General features: G+C 46.5%; 1 protein-coding gene across 1 annotated transcript in view; it reads left to right on the plus strand.

Moving 5' to 3' along the window:
* The window catches only part of CSMD2 (CUB and Sushi multiple domains 2), a 641,557-nt gene that overhangs the window by 62,564 nt on the left and 564,820 nt on the right, over positions 1-14,173 (plus strand). The gene's annotated exons all lie outside the window — the stretch shown is intronic.

Genomic DNA, 14,173 nt, shown 5'->3' on the forward strand with positions numbered 1-14,173 from the left:
GAAGTTTCTACTTTTTAAACCGCAGCGCACTCGATAGAAGAGGGAACAATGGAGAGGACAAGACTGCTTTCCCGTGCTTCTGAGCTACCTCCCAAGGGGAGAGTTCACATCAAGGAGGGAGACAGGGAGGAAGGCTCCCACCTCTGCAGGAAGAGCAGACTTTGGGGGGGCAAAGATCAAGGCCCCAGGGTCATAGCTGTCCAGGTTTTGTTGACCTGGTGGCCTGCCGTGCCTCCATTGCAAGACTTGTCCTGGTCCTGCAAGATACGCTTTGAGCTCCCAGGGAGACAAAGGGTTCATGGCTTACCAGCCAAGCCCTGGGGACCCCGGGGTCCTCAAGGCTTTGTTTAAGATGCTCTTGGATCAGAGTCACAGACAACATTCCCAGGACTGAGCCAGCCCTCTTCTTGCTTGCTCCCTGCCCTCTCAGGGCAGTGCAGAGGTGAGCTGCCATGTCTGCAGCTGGGATGGGCATCTGGGGCTCCCCTGACTCGTGGTTCCTCTTAGACAAGACCTGGCTTGTCCATCTGCCCTTGACATTGCACAGGGATTGGCACACAGTAGGTGTTCAGCGAAACTTGGGTGGAGGGACTGGAGTGCTCTTCACTTACTCATTCCACAAATATTTCATGAGCACCTAGTATGTTCCAGACACTGGCCTGGGTGCTGGGGACGCAGCAGTGAGCAAAACAAAGCTACTGTCTTCAGGGACGTGACATGCTCATTGGGAAGGGGGCAGGCCTGGACTTGAATATGTGAGTTTAGAGTTCAAGGACATCGGGGCTAGAGATGTAAAGCTGGGAGACTGGGACTGGTTAGTGCTTAAAACCAGGAGACTGGACGAGGTCACCATCAGATGTCGAGTTCCAGTGACCCCATCGGTGGGGCACCGGCGCAGACCCTTGAGGGATGTTGAAAGACAGAACGTCAGATCAGGCCAGTGGGGCGGTTAGTTGGGGTGCAGATGACTGGAGGCCTATTCTGCGTCCTGAAGTTCTTCCAGATCTTTTTTCTCTTTAGGCAGGGTCCACGCACGTGTGGTCAAAGCTCTATCTTCTGCCATTTGAGTTCTCTGGTTCTGAGAGTGAGGTGTGGAAGACCCCCAGAGGTGGGATGGCTCCGGCCGGGAAGGGTGGGAGTTCTGGGACCTAAGGAGGTGGTCCTGGCAGGGGGTCCCTGGATGTATTCCCAGCCAGGGCACAGCCCACTCTGGCCAACCAGCCGTGTTTGAGGAGAAGGCTCCTGGGATTTGCACCTCCACAAGGTCATCCCTGCTCGGGCTCCTCATGCCCGTCATCTGCCTGATGTGCCCATTTTGGTTCATTTCAGAATTATATAGTTTTCCCATACAGCATTTCTGCCTCCACGCTATCCGGGATCACGTCCGCTTTCTTGTATCTGCTCCCGCGCATTTGCATTTTCTTTCTTTTTACTTATTTAGTCTTGCCAGAAGCTTGCCTATTTTATTGGTCTTTTAAGAGTCCCAACTCTAGGGCTATCAGTTTTATCCCTTTCCTATTACCTGACTTGTTGACTTCTGCTTTTATCTTTATTCATTCTTCCCTCCCACTTACCTTGGGCTGGTGGTGTTCTTTTGCTGTTTTCATGAACTGAATTAGTTTCATTACCTCTTGTTGGATATTAAAATCATTGAGGCATTTTCCCCTAAGTGCAACCTTGACCATATTGCATACATTTTGATGATAGTCGTTATTTTTAGAATAAATAATTCTAACTGCAGTTTTGTTCCTTCCTTGACTCTAGGGTTTTTTCCCTCAAAATTTCCAAGTAGTATTTTTTTATGCTTAAGAAGTTATTATCTAGTTGTACAGCATTATGTTCAGATTATGATTTCTATTTTGGAGAAGTTGTTGCCTTTTTTTCTCAGTATGAGATCATTTTTGGTGAACGTTCTGAGTATTTGAAAAGAACATGTATTCTGTGTTGGAAGGGTGAACAAATTCATGTTATTAGTATTGTTTAATTCTTCTCATTTCTTATTTATTGTCTAAGTGATTTTTGTCAAGGATAAGCAACTTATTGTTTTCACATTTTCACTATTATTTTTATCATTTTCTCCCTTTATTTCTAAGTTTTTACTTTACATATGTTGATGTTATTTCTTCAGTATGTCAGTATTTGTAAACATCAGATCTTCAGAGTGAATTATAATTCTTCCAATGTAAAAGTTACATTTATCCCCCTTTTTTGCCTTAAATTCTACTTTGATACTAGTTTTACCACTTTTATTATCTTTTAGGCTTGCATTTATCACCCATCTTTGCTAATTTCTCTATTTTTAATGTTTCTATGTTATTGTTTTCTATGTATCTTTTAGAGTTTTTTTTTTAAATCTTTCATGAGAGTTTTTACTCTTTAACAGAAAGGTTTAATTCACTCACAATTTTTGGTGATAACTGATGTATTTGTTCTTGTATAATATTTAATACTTTCTGTTTTTAAGCTTCTTTACTATGATTTCCGTTTCTCCGTCTTTAAGCACAAGTGTTCTTTGCCTCGTCTCTGATTTTTATTCTGCTAGTGGTTAAAGTTACTTCTTGAGAACACATTTTAAGCTATATTTCTCTGTCAGCATCCTGTCTAGTGAACCTTTTTCTTAGTCAGGTCTCACCAGCACTGCATCTTTGTAGAAATTCCTTAGTGTTTGTAGCATGTAGGTGTCTGTCTCTTTTTCCTAGTTTCCCACATGGATATATATAGTCTCTCTTTTTATATACCTCAGACTATTTCCATGACAACTTGGGAGGTCAGGTTGAAGGAGAGTATAACATGTTGCCTTGGCTCTCCGTCTTGAACTGGAAATCTCTCTTAAGATTTTTGTTCTTTTTTGATTTGCTGTCATGAATAGAATTATTTTTCATTATATTTTATTTTTCGATGATTCACTGCTAATATGTAGAAATACAATTGATATTTGTATATTGATCTTGTATCCCATGACCTGGCTGAGCTTCTTATTAATAATTGATAGTTTTTAAAAAATATCTGGGAATAAATAAAGTTTTTGTCCTTTTTCAATCTTTTTTTTTTTTTTTTTTTTTTTTGCGGTACGCGGGCCTCTCACTGTTGCGGCCTCTCCCATTGCAGAGCACAGGCTCCGGACGCACAGGCCCAGCGGCCATGGCTCACGGGCCTAGCCGCTCTGCGGCATGTGGGATCTTCCCGGACCGGGGCACGAACCCGTGTCCCCTGCATCGGCAGGCGGACCCTCAACCACTGCGCCACCAGGGAAGCCCCTTTTTCAATCTTGATGCCATTTATTTATTTATGCTTAATTGCAGCAGATAGAATATTGACTATACTCAATATTCAATATAATATTGAATAGAAATGGTGAGGGTGGACATCCTTACCTTGTTCTTAATCTTAAAATACTCAGTCTTTCACCATTAAGTGTGATGTTGGCTGTAGGTGTTTGGTAGATGTCCTTCTAATGAAGGTGTTTAAGCAGAGAATTTTGGCATGGTCTGGCTGCAGCATGGAAAATGCGTTAGGGTAGGGGCCAGACTGGTGTCTGCCAGGCCAGGCTAGAGACGGAGGTAACCTGAGCTAGAATAATGAAGGGAGAAGATGGCGTGGGTTTGTATGATGTTATGGGACAGTGCCGTACTTGGAATTAAGGGTGGGTTTATAGGGATTGTAGAGTCCGAGTGTGAAAAAAGGAAGGGGGTGGAGGAAGACCCCACACTGTCTGGCTTGGAAGCAGAGAACAAGCTAGGTCAGCCTGACGTGAATTCCAGTCTCCAGGGAAATGTGTTCTCGAGGCATCCCAGGGTATTTTGTGCACTGATGTTCCTCGTCATTCGTCTAGCAGAACAGGTAGGTCACCTCCTCTCACAGTGTTTTCCCATGAGACAGGAGGGTACGGTGGTGACAGGCCAAGATTTATACCCAGCTGGCTTCTACATTTATTTGCGCCGTGACCTCCGCAAAGTTTGGCTTCTCTGAGACTCATCTATTAAATGGAGGTGATACTGACCCACGTCACAGGGTTGTGTATATGAGCCACCTCCTAGGATCCCCTGCTGCTCCATAAACATTATTTGCATCTTCCCTGGCCTTCTGCTCTTAGGAATTCAGACTGCTCTGGAGCGCTTTTATGCCTGTCTTGACGCTTCCTCTGTGGCCTGCCCATTAGACTTTTTAGATCTGGGAGATGCAGATGTGGAGGACGGACATCCGAGAAGAGACTGGGCTCAGGGGAAGTCATTCGTTGTGGGTGGCATTGCTCATCCCACGGTAGCCCAGCAGTGGGGCCGGACTGACAAGAAGCCTGCAGTGGGGTTCTCTCTGCATCACTTGGGGCTTTCGTCTCAGACTTGACAGGCGTAAGTTTTGTAATTCTGCTCTTTGAGCATTTTAATGCATTTCTCTTTTCTCCCTTTACCTTCAGTCCTTTTCAATTTATTTATGGATGCATTCCAGCAAAAGGCTGGAGTCACCTCCCCACCCCAATCCTCAGCCGTCTTTACACTCATCTTTCTCCAGCTGCTAGCTCATGGGTGATGCTGTGAGCAACAAGCTTCCCTCCTAGTTACATTCTAAGCTCCTTGAGGCTGAGAGTCAAGCCTTCTACCACGTTTGGCTGTGCCTGAGCCATGCAGTGAAATATACATCTTGCACCTGCAAGACATGAGTTCCAGCACCTCGCTAGCTGCTTGGCGTAGACAGGTCACTTTGACTCTTATCCTCAGTATCTTCATCCATGAAGTGGATGTATCAGTATCTACCCCATAGGTTGGTTGGAAAGGATTACAGTGTGTATAAACTGCTTTGAACTGTAATGAGATATAAACAAAAGAAATACTTGTATGTTGGTAGAAAGAAAATTAGAAAACACAGTTAAGCAAAAAGACACACACACACCCACACCCACACCCACACACACACACACACACACAACCAACACATTTATATGACATGAGGTAGAACAGTGGTTTTCAACTGAAGGTGATTTTGACCCCAAGGGGACATTTGGCAATGTCTGGAGACATTTTTGGTTGTCACAACTGGAGAGGGGCCCTGGCATCTAGTGGATCAAGGCCAGGGATGCTGCTAAGTGTCCCGCCATGCACAAGACAGCTGCAACAAATGCCAATGATGCTGAGGCTGAGAAATCCCGAGGCAGGTGATTAAGGAGGAGTGAAGGCCTTTAGCGTCAGACATACCTGTGTGCTAATCCTATTTCTGTGTCGGTGACCTTGGACAAGTGAGTCAACCCATCTGAGCTTCAGTTTCCTCCTCTGCAAAATGGGGAGCTCTCAGTGATGCTAGGTACTGACAGCTGCATCTGGCATCGTTAAAGAAGAGGTACCCGTAGGCACACTGCACACAGCTTGTTCTATATGCAGATGCCATTCATCTCCCAACAACTCCCTTTCTCCACCAGGAGTTCACAGCCACTTTCTCGAGAGCATCTCGCATTTCATCTAGAGCTGTTCATAAGCAGCAACATCCCAGGGTGCCAGAAGGCAGCGTCTGGCTGCTTGAAATTAAATTTACAAATAGAAGCTGATCAGGTTCTTCCCATAGTAGATCCGGGTGGGAAATGGGAGTAGGAGCTGGTCATGAAGGCTGGGGAGCCTGTAGGAGTTTGGAAATTAGGCAGAAAAGAACAAAGAGCCTCCCAGATAATGCAGTGTCAGACCTGCCTGGATGAATTACTGAAACAATCCCCACATCTCTGCTTTTGCACAATTAGGTGGCCTTTCCGTGCTGGCAAACATCCTATTGCATTGCACTTTAATGTGGGATGAAGTTTTCTAATGGAACATGAGCAAACATAAGCTATGGCAATGCTGCTAATAAGCGACATCACTGTGTATTGGAGGGTTTATAGGGCACTGGTGATAACTGCACCAGTTAAGCACAGCTAAGCATCCCTTAATTGAGACATTTGGGCTCAAGTTATGGGAAACACTGCAACTGGTTCCCTCCATTGCTGGCAACACACATTCTGTCATCAGTCTAAGGTGGAATGCAGTTTTAGTCATTTGGGGCTGGTTGCAGATTTCACTCAACTGGCATTAGACACCTGTTTGGAAGCCGTAAAAAATCTACAAATTTGTCAGATTTACTGTCTTCTTTTTTTTTTTTTTTTTTCTTCTTTATTGGAGTATAACTGGTCTTGGACGGTCTCCTGGGGAGGCAGCATCTGCAGCTGTGCCTCACCTCAGGGCGGGGCGAGGGGAAACATGGATGCCGGCGGCAGCCATATTGGGGAATATTCAGCTGCGCCGACACTCCTGGTGGCTGATACCATGGCCCTTTAGCACCCAAACCTGACCCCACCCAACAGCCTCCAGGCGCAGGTGCTGGCCCGAGACGCCTCAGGCCGAACAACCGACTGGGTGGGGACACAGCACCACCCTTCAGCAGACAGGCTACCTAAAGACTCTACTGTCTTCTTAGGACTATGTGTTGCAGCAGAGGCCCCTGAAGAGCCTGCTTGTTGGATTCCTTAAAAAGTGTGCCTTCCACATCGATAGGATTGTCCTTGGAGGATCCTCTCCCCAGAGCACCTTGAGAATGTGCTGTTGTGGTCAGGAGGTGGCTGGAGGGACTGATGGGGATGAGGGAGCATTCCTGTTTAGGATTGAAACAGAGGCAGGATAGTGGAAAGGAAAAAGAAGTGATGACACCAAGCACCTCTTGTGGGCCAGCCACCATACTAGACATATTCATTCATTCATTCATTCACTCATTGTCATGTGTTCAACGTTTATTGAATGCCTAGTGTTGGGGATGCAGCAGTTAACAAGACAGCCTCTGCCTTCAAGGAACTTACAGTCTTTTTAGGGAAGCATAAATAAGCAGGTGAAGGTAGTCCAGGAGGCATGACTGAGGAACCTGACCTATTCTTGGGGAGATATCTGTAGATGTGGATCTATGGGCCTTGGATGCTGTCCCTCCACCTGCCCCTTTGCTTAGTTACTGCTCCCTCATTTTTCGTATGTCAACTCGCTTGCACTTTCTCACCCGGGGAAACCTCTGAGACACCCCTGCTTCTCAACCTGGTCACACCCTCCTGTGATACCCCTGAGATTACCGTGCATCTGTCCTTCGTGGCTGTACGTGTGCGTGTGTGTGATTGTTGGATTTCTACCCATCTCCCTCACAAGACTGTAGGCTCCTTGACTGTCTTATTCTCCACTGCATCTCCAGGGCCTGGCCCATAGGAGGCGCTCAACGAAATATTTATGGAATGAATGAATGCTCTCTGGAGGAAGGGATCCCTGATAGGGCGTGGAAGGAGGGGCTGGGAGAGTGTTTCAAGGCAGGAGAATAGTGTGTGCGCAGGTCAGGGCAAAAGAGAGAGAAAGGCGAGGTGCAGAGGGCTCACTGGGGGTGGAGTGCTGTGGGGAGATGGGGGCGTCTGGGCCGGATCACCAGGGACCCTGTATGCCATGCTGGGGAGCTCGCACGTATCTTAAGGGAAGTGGGGACACAGCAAAAGGTCCTAAACAGGCATTAACACGTGTTATGTAATAATTCAACAACAGCCCCGTGAGACGGGTAGGATTAATTTTCTTTGCAGAGGTTCAGTAAGCGGCTGAGGTCTCTTAGATACTAAGTGACTCGTGGAGGAGAAGACCATGGGTCTCCTAGAGCCAGAAACCAGGCTTCCTTCTCCACTCCAAAATGCCTTCGGAATGCTTGGGACTCATTTGCATCCACTCCATTTGCCTTTAAAACAATTCATGCCATTTTCCTTTTCAAGCTGTTTCTTTAAAATGGTAAAAGTAATGGGAACTCTGTATTTTTTTAAAAAGTCAAGCAGTGCAGCAATGTGTAGAGTGAAAACACACAAGTGCCTCCTTCCCAGGCCCTTGTTCCAATCCCGCTCCCTGGAGGTAACCACTGTTAACGGTTTGGTGTGCGTCCAATTTCTTCCTAAATAAAGATTCATTAAACTGCCCATGAGGCTTATTGGGACATCCATCAGCCCTTTAAAAATTGTTCTGATGAATTAAGTGTAAACTAATTAGAAACATGGATTCAATTACCCTCGAAACACACAAGGGTTTAATAATTAATAGGAAGAGGGCTTGAGGCCAAAGGCATTATGGATTTTATTAAACCCCTAACATCTGAAAAGTAAATACGTTTGATTCATCCTAAATGCAGGCAAATTTGCCATCTGGAGGCAAACCTGTTGGTAGGAGCTTTATATGTAATCGGGAAATTTATCTCTGATTAATAAGGAGTCAGCTGAAGTGTGCAGAGGCCAAGGCCTGCGGATGTAGCTGGACGGGGCTGGAGGGACAGGGCAGCAGCCTGTCTTTCTGGGTTGCCGTAGTCGGCTTTGTTCATGACCTTTCCCCAGGCAAGCTTTGGGAGACCTGCATAGGTCCCCAGTGAGATCACTGACCCCTACTGTGGGCCCAGAGCATCTGGGGACAATACTGGGCCCAGAAACACTGTAGGACATTTGGGGGAACCATTCTGTTTATCCCCTGAACGATGAGTTCTGATGACTTAAATGGACATAGAGGAGGGTCAGGGGGTTGGAATAAATATTTACCTGTTGTGTGCCAAGAGTTTGATGTCCCACATCTCATTCAGTCTTCACAGTTTTCCCAGACATAAGAATTATCACCTCCATCTTTATCGTGAGAAAATACTGAGTCTCCAAGAGGCTGCGCACTTTGGGCGAGCTGTATTCAAACGCCCATTTTCACACAGGTCGGCCCAACCACACTAGGTCTGAAGGGGGCTGCAGAAGGGAGGGAGCAGGGTCTGCCCAGCTTGGGGCTCGGGAAGCCAACTGCGGTGACCCGCGGGTGGCCATGTGCTCCGTCATCTAATGCCAGAGGGTGGGTTTGGGCAGACGTGGTGGGGCAGGGGTTGGCAGCCGGTGATATACAAAGCCAGGTGGGCAGCAGTGTCGGGGTCCTGAGCAATCTCTCCCTTCACAGTAGGACCCTGTGGTTCAAGGTCAAAGTGAAATTTTGTGGCAAAGCCTCACATCGCTCATTCGCCAAGTCTGCCATTTAATAGCGGCCAACATGTAAGGCCCCACGGAGCCTGAGTCTTGCGCCAAAAGGCCGTGTTGCCTACATCCCTCCCCATGATCGGTCCTGCCCATCGTGTCACCCGGTGTTGTCAAAGATGCGACATTACCCCAGAATGGAGTTGGCTTCCCCTTGACTCTCATCTGCCCCTTTCTTGCAAGTGGTGGCTGACAGGTGTGTTGCTGAGATAGGAGTGTATCCCCTTCTTTATCCTCAACTCATTCCCTGAACCTTTGGAGCAGCAGAAATCAAGGTGCAAGGGACCCTGGTAACCCAGGGATGTTGTCCTCAGGGTAGAGGCAGGTTTGGAACCTGTAATTTTAGCATTTACTCCATTTGTCAGCAGAAATGGTACCCAAATAAACACCTCCCAAGCACTGAGCTCCTCGTTCCCTTAGAGTTTAAGTAAGTATAAAAGAAAACCAATCCTCAGCTTTTAAGTGAACAGAGAGCCAAGTTACTGCTTCCTTGGGTGGGTCTGAGCTCCACCAGATGTGGTGCCAGGAAACAGGACTGGGGCATGGAGACCTGGGTTCTGGCCCAGTGTGGCCACTGGTGTACTTGTGACTGTCACCAAGTCCCATCCCTTCTCAGGGCCAGCTGAATTTTACTGATTTATAAATTGAGGACTTACATCTAGGAGAACTCCAAAGCTTCTTCCGGCTCTGAAATTGTGTGATTAAGTGTTGCTGGAGGTGTATGTAGAAGGGCTATAAAATACTCCTGATCTTCTTGGACTATTTCTGCCATATTCAGGAACCTCTCTTGGCTTTTTCAACAATTTCCCCATTTGTCTTTGGCATAAGGGTTTATCTCCCAGTGGCCTGTTAAGCAGTGTGTCAGAGAAGGATAACTGTCCACCATCATTCCTGCTTCTCTTCCGCAGGGCAGCGTCGTCTGTGGGAAGCAGCTGCCCAGCCTGGGTTAATATTTCTCAGCCTCCTTTGCATCGAGGCGGAGCTGTGTGACTTAGTGGTCAGTAAAAAGTGAATGAAGTAATGTGCACCCCTCCCAGGCATGGCCCAGAAAAGCTCCCCTGCAACCTGCTCCATCTCTTTCCCTGGAAACAGGAGATATAAGAAGCCTGGCTGCCTGGTTGGCCATATGAAGTAGAAGCCACCCCCTCCCCCGACTGCTGCAGATTGCCTGGATTTTACATAAGTGAGACCTGAACTTGTATACACACTTGGACCTCTGAGAGTCCAGGGTTTGTCTATCACTGTAGCTAGTGCTTCCTTGGTTATTGCAAACTCCGAGTCTTGGCATTTAGGACCTAGATGTAGGTGAGGATTCCAGATAGCAGAGTCCATTAGCTTTCCAGACTTGGCGCTTGTTTTTATTTGCTTTTGGGGAGGTGAAGCTCCTGGACAGTCTGGCCCTGGTGCCTAAAAATTAGGCCGTTGACCCATAAAGTACAATATTTTTTAAAGCAACGTTTTTTGTGTGTGTGTGTGCTCCTGACTTTTGGTGGATTCTTCTTGGCACCAAAATGTGGTTCTGGTTGTAATCCTTCTCTGTCTCACATCTCCTGCTGCACCGGCTGAGCACACACGTGGGGTGGTGGTTAAGAGAGGGGCTTTGGAGCCAGCCTGCCTCTGCTTCTTGCTTGCCGTGTGATGCTGAGGGAGTCACTTGTCTCTGAGTCTCAGTTCCTCTGTCAACAAACTTGGGATTAGAGTCGTACCTACCCTGTAGGGAAGTCGTGAAGATTCACCTACCCTACAAGGCATCAAGTGTGTAGAAGGTGTTGGACACACAGTAAGCACCGGGTAAATGTCAGTCATCTTGTCATTGCTTCCTCTCCAAAGCTCATCCCTTCCAACTCCCTCCACTGCCACGACTGTGGTCCAGGCTGCCATCATCTTTTGCCTTGATTATCACAGCAGCCTCCTTCTTGGTTTCCCTGCTCTTGCCTTTGTCACCTTCAGTCTGTCCTTCATACCAGAGCAAGAGGGATCTGCTCTTTTTTCGTTTTTTTAAAGAATAATCTTTTAAAATAAATAGAACTAGAGGGCTTCCCTGGTGGCGCAGTGGTTGAGAGTCCGCCTGCCGATGCAGGGGACACGGGTTCGTGCCCCGGTCCGGGAGGATCCCACATGCTGCAGAGCGGCTGGGCCCGTGAGCCATGGCCGCTGAGCCTGCGTGTCCGGAGCCTGTGCTCCGCAACGGGAGAGGCCACAACAGTGAGAGGCCCACGTATTGAAAAATAAATAAATAGAACTAGTTTGATATTTATAGAAAAGTTATGAAGATGTGACAGAGAATTCCTATATAATACCCCCCACCGAGATTCCCCTATTCTTAACATCTTACATTTGTATGGTTACTTTTGTCACAATTTATGAATGAATATTGATTTATTATTATTAACTGAAGTCCATATTTTATTCAGATTTCCTCATTAGTTAGTTATTAGTTTTTACCTAACGTTCTTGTTCTCTTCTAGGATCGCGTCCAGGAAACCACATAACGTTTAGTCCTTCTGCCTCCTTAGGCTCTTTTGGCTGTGACAGTTTTGCAGGCTTCCCTTGGTTTTGATGATGGACAGTTTTGAGGAGTACTGGTCAGGTGTTGTGTTGAACGTCCTTCGGTTGGGATTTGTCTGATGTTCTCATGATTAGACTGGAGTCATGTGTCTTTGAAGGAAGGTCACATGTTCGTCACATCATCTCAAGGTTACATACCATCAACATGACTTGTCTCTGCTGATGTTGGCTTTGAGCACCTGATTGAGTTCACGTATGTCAGGCTTCTCCACTGTAAAGTTACTGCCCACTCCATACTGTCCTCTTTGGAAGGAAGTCCCTATGTGTAGCTCACACCTACAGAATAGAGAGTCATGCTTCATCCTGAGGGCAGAGTAGCTACATAAATTATTTGGAATTCTTCTGTAGGAGAGATCTATTTTCCTCGGCTTATTAATTCATTTATATCAGTGGATTCATGGATATTTATTTTATACTTTGGGTTAAAATTCAATACTAGTTTGTTTATTTTGTTGCTCAGTTGGCCACTGGGTACTCTTAGTCGGCTTCTCCTGTTTCTTTTGGCGGTTCCCCGTCACTGTGAGCTTCTGTCATTGATGTTATTGTTTCACCAGAGCTCTTTGGAGAAATGAGCTTTGCATCCTTTAATTGGGAAATGGTGTTAGAAACCAAGATCTGGCCCTGGGTGTGCTCATTACTATTGGGGTATCATTGCTTCTAGGCCCTCTCAGCTGACAGAGCAAGGAAATATGTGTATGTATACTAACTCATGTGTATACACGTATCTATAAATATTTGTATGTGTATCTGTGTTCAGCTAAACACGAGTTCATACTGAAGTCTCCGACTCTAATCCAGTACCACATGGATCATTCTAGCCTCCTCCCCGTACTTAGCTGGAAACTCCCACTCCAACAGTGAGACACCTGGCTCCCACCATCTGCCATCCATTGACTGAATTGTTCAATCCCAGGATGTAGAGTGGTATCAGAATTGTTAACCCGTACCCCTTGGAAAATAACTTTTCAACTAGAGTGCAGTGATCACGTGCAGTTGTTTTTGCCTTTAGCCTTACAGTTTCCACTCATCCGGAAAGTTACTTAGATAAGCAGTATGAAGAAAATACACATCAGGGAAAGAATGAAGGGCAAGGGGTGAGGTTTCAATAGGATGGCCAAGGAAACTGTCACTAAGGAGGTGACTTCGGAGTAAAAAACCTGAAACAAGGTGAGTTTGGTGTCTCCACCTATCTTCAGCTGGCTTTATGACATCTGTTGTGTTGGGTTGTGTGCCTTACATGTGTTTCCTTTCTCAGGGCCCAGCAGGCTTTATTATGGAGATTTAAGGAAGTGGAAACATAGATTCATTGGTAGCTTCAGATGACATGATAGACACCCAGGCACACATTGTGGTATCTGTCTCCCAGAGCTGCACTAACTCAGGCTCCCAGGGTAATGTAGTGAAGACAGTGAAGACAGTGTAGACTGGTCTGGCTGGTGATGTCATAGCACCTCACATTGCCCTTGAGCATCATGGAGGCTGGCAGGGCAGTGTCTTCAATCGCACCCAAAGGTTTATATCAGCAGGCTCCTCTGCGCCTTGGAAGGTCTTCCCTGTCCTCTCCTGATTTGGTCTTCCCCATGACCATGGCCACTCATCCCTTGAGCAGTGGTGGTCTTATCAAGCAGCCTTATCAAGGAAGGAAGTGTATACCTTTGGCTCCACCTTTCCAATTTGATTATTTCATCCCAAAGGGCTCTCAATGAGTGATCTGGGGGCTTTGTGATCCCCTGGCCAATCGGCAGAGGCAAATTCAACTCCTCTCTTCTTCAAAGTCCTGCAGCCACACATCACAGACAAGGTGGATCTTAGGCTTATGTAACCCCTACACAGCAAAGGGGAAAGGAATACATCCCTGTCCACAGATAAATGCAGAAAGCCAGAAGGCTGTCAAGGCCCTTAGTAGGTAGAGGAATGAAGACCAGAGGAGTTCTTGCAAACCAAGGCAGGTTTGGAATCATCCACCTTTGAGTGCCTAGTATTGCTTCTCCCAACGCTGGTTGTTTAAGCTTCCCAGACACATTGTGTTATTTACTTCTCTCAACAATCACCAAAGTGTCTTTTTTGGCCCCATTTTGCGGAGGAGAAAGCTGAGGTTCCGAATGGCAAATAAGTGCCATGTTAACAAGAAGTGGCTGAGTTCTCAGCTTTTTATCCCTGCTCTTTGTGGGTGTCCTCCAGCCATCTAGACCGCGATGCAATGGGGAATGGGAGAAAGGCAGCCTGAACACAGAGCCATCCATCCTCAAGGGCCTCGATGGAAGAGAGGGAAACCACCAGAGATGTGATTCCTCTTCCACAGCTCCCTGCCCCCCACCGATATTAGAATTTACCTGCACTGGGGTAAAAAGGACAGAAGAATGGAATGACTGTCTTCTCTCTGCTGTGCTTCTCTCTCCAGCATAAGCTAGGTGAAGACCTCGACATGACGAATTATTTGTAGAACCCCAAAGGAGCGGGTTCCTTCTATTTTGGAGTATGTGGAAGTGTAAAGATTTTCTTTAATTAGGTAGTGCCAGATAGATTTAATTAAAGCTTCAAACCTGCAATTTTCTTTGTTTGATTGATCAGTTGGTGCTGATTGCCTGGAGT

The sequence above is a fragment of the Neophocaena asiaeorientalis genome, unplaced genomic scaffold (genome assembly GCF_003031525.2).
Source record: "Neophocaena asiaeorientalis asiaeorientalis breed wild unplaced genomic scaffold, Neophocaena_asiaeorientalis_V1.1 scaffold409, whole genome shotgun sequence".
In the NCBI taxonomy this organism is placed as follows: Eukaryota; Metazoa; Chordata; class Mammalia; order Artiodactyla; family Phocoenidae; genus Neophocaena; species Neophocaena asiaeorientalis.